Here is a 3,357-nt window from a genome sequence, read left to right as displayed (position 1 = left end):
ATACTTGAGCCAACCACTATGCCATTTGTGTCCACCATACCTACCTACTACATGGTATTTATCCGCCATTCCAAAGTAAATTGCTTGAGTGCTACCTTTAAAACTCCATCATTCACCTTTGCAATATATAGCTCATGGGACAAATAGCTTAAAAACTATTGTGGTATTGAATACGTACTTATGCACTTTATCTCTTATTAAGTTGCTTGTTGAGCGATAACCATGTTTCTGGGGACGCCATCAACTATTCTTTGTTGGATATCATGTGAGTTGCTATGCATGTCCGTCTTGTCTGAAGTAAGAGAGATCTACCACCTTCATGGTTGGAGCATGCATATTGTTAGAGAAGAACTTTGGGCCGCTAACTAAAGCCATGATGCATGGTAGAAGTTTCAGTTTGGACATATATCCTCAATCTCATATGAGAATAATAATTGTTGCCACATGCTTATGCATTAAAGAGGAGTCCATTATCTGTTGTCCATGTTGTCCCGGTATGGATGTCTAAGTTGAGAATAATCAAAAGCGAGAAATCCAAAATGCGAGCTTTCTCCTTAGACCTTTGTACAGGCGACATGGAGGTACCCCATTGTGACACTTGGTCAAAACATGTGCATTGCAAAGATCCGGTAGTCCAAGTTAATTAGGACAAGGTGCGGGCACTATTAGTATACTATGCATGAGACTTGCAACTTGTAAGATATAACTTTCATAACTCATATGCTTTATTACTACCGTTGACAAAATTGTTTCATGTTTTCAAAATAAAAGCTCTAGCACAAATATAGCAATCGATGCTTTCCTCTTTGAAGGACCATTCTCTTTACTTTTATGTTGAGTCAGTTCACCTATTTCTCTCCACCTCAAGAAGCAAACACTTGTGTGAACTGTGCATTGATTCCTACATATTTGCATATTGTACTTGTTATATTACTCTATGTTGACAATTATCCATGAGATATACATGTTACAAGTTGAAAGCAACCGCTGAAACTTAATCTTCCTTTGTGTTGCTTCAATACCTTTACTTTGATTTATTGCTTTATGAGTTAACTCTTATGCAAGACTTATTAATACTTGTCTTGAAGTACTATTCATGAAAAGTCTTTGCTTTATGATTCACTTGTTTACTCATGTCATTACCATTGTTTTGATCGCTGCATCCACTACATATGTTTACAAATAGTATGATCAAGGTTATGATGGCATATCACTTCAGAAATTATCTTTGTTATCGTTTTACCTCGCTCGGGACGAGCAGAACTAAGCTTGGGGATGCTTGATACGTCTCCGACGTATCGATAATTTCTTATGTTCTATGCCATATTATTGATGATACCTACATGTTTTATGCACACTTTATGTCATATTCGTGCATTTTCTGGAACTAACCTATTAACAAGATGCCGAAGTGCCGGCTCTCGTTTTCTGCTGTTTTTGGTTTCGAAATCCTAGTAACGAAATATTCTCGAATTGGACGAAACAAAGACCCAGGGGCCTATTTTTCCACGGAGCTTCCGAAGACCGAAGAACATACGAAGTGGGGCTACGAGGTGGCGACACCACAAGGCGGCGCGGCCCGGGGGGCCCGCGCCGCCCTATGGTGTGGCCCCCTCGTCCGGCCCCCGACTCGCCCTTCCGCCTACTTAAAGCCTCCGTCGCGAAACCCCCGATGCGAAAAACCACGATACGGAAAACCTTACCGAGACGCCGCCGCGCCGATCCCATCTCGGGGGATTCTGGAGATCTCCTCCGGCACCCCGCCGGAGAGGGGATTCATCTCCCGGAGGACTCTACACCGCCATGGTCGCCTCCGGAGTGATGAGTGAGTAGTTCACCCCCGGACTATGGGTCCATAGCAGTAGCTAGATGGTTGTCTTCTCCTCATTGTGCTTCATTGTTGGATCTTGTGAGCTGCCTAATATGATCAAGATCATCTATCCGTAATACTCTATGTTGTGTTTGTCGGGATCCGATGGATAGAGAATACCATGTCATGTTAATTATCAAGTTATTACATATGTGTTGTTTATGATCTTGCATGCTCTCCGTTATTAGTAGAGGCTCTGGCCAAGTTTTTACTCTTAACTCCAAGAGGGAGTACTTATGCTCGATAGTGGATTCATGCCTGCATTGACACCTGGACAGAGTGATGAAAGTTCTAAGGTTGTGTTGTGTCGTTGCCACTAGGGATAAAACATTGGCGCTATGTCCGAGGATGTAGTTGTTGATTACATTACGCACCATACTTAATGCAATTGTCCGTTGTTAGCAACTTAATACCTGGAGGGGGTTCGGATGATAACCTCGAAGGTGGACTTTTTAGGCATAGATGCAGCTTGGATGGCGGTCTATGTACTTTGTCGTAATGCCCAATTAAATCTCACTATACTTATCATGTCATGTATGTTCATTGTTATGCCCTCTCTATTTGTCAATTGCCCGACCGTAATTTGTTCACCCAACATGCTTTTATCTTATGGGAGAGACACCTCTAGTGAACCGTGGACCCCGGTCCATTCTTTAATACTCGAAATACAAATCTGCTCGCAATACTTGTTTTTACTATTTTCTCTGCAAACAATCATCTTCCACACAATACGGTTAATCCTTTGTTACACCAAGCTCGGTGAGATTGACAACCTCACCGTTTCGTTGGGGCAAAGTACTTTGGTTGTGTTGTGCAGGTTCCACGTTGGCGCCGAATCTCCGGTGTTGCGCCGCACTACATCCCGCCGCCATCAACCTTCAACGTGCTTCTTGGCTCCTCCTGGTTCGATAAACCTTGGTTTCTTTCTGAGGGAAAACTTGCTGCTGTGCGCATCATACCTTCCTCTTGGGGTTGCCCAACGAACGTGTGAAATACACGCCATCAGGCGTCGCGCTGCAGAGAGGGAGACGGATCGATCGAGGCGCGAGGAAGAAGAAGTGCGAACCGCCCGCTCGCGCGGGGAAATATATAGCCCCCCCCCCCTTTAGTCGCGGTTGGGGAGGCGACCTGCGACTAAAGGGTACCCTTAGTCGCGGTTGGCCGTGCCAACCGCGACTAAAGGCTTTTTCGCCGGTTTTTTCGTTCCCGCGCGCAGAGACCTTTAGTCGCGGTTGGCCAGGCCAACCGCGACTAAAGGGCTTTTTTCAAATTACTTTTCTTTTTCAAAATCATAAAATACAAATAATATATCAAGAAATTCAGAAAAATAAAACAAATTCATTTCAAAATGTTAAAAATACAAATAATATATCAAAAAATTCAGAAAAATAAAACTAATTCAATTCAAAATTTTAAAAATACAAATAATATATCAAAAAATTCAGAAAAATAAAACTAATTCAATTCAAAATTTTAAAAATACAAAT

The sequence above is a fragment of the Lolium rigidum genome, chromosome 7 (genome assembly GCF_022539505.1).
Source record: "Lolium rigidum isolate FL_2022 chromosome 7, APGP_CSIRO_Lrig_0.1, whole genome shotgun sequence".
In the NCBI taxonomy this organism is placed as follows: Eukaryota; Viridiplantae; Streptophyta; class Magnoliopsida; order Poales; family Poaceae; genus Lolium; species Lolium rigidum.
The sequence above is the reverse complement of the archived record's forward strand: the minus strand, read 5'-3'. Positions refer to the sequence as shown.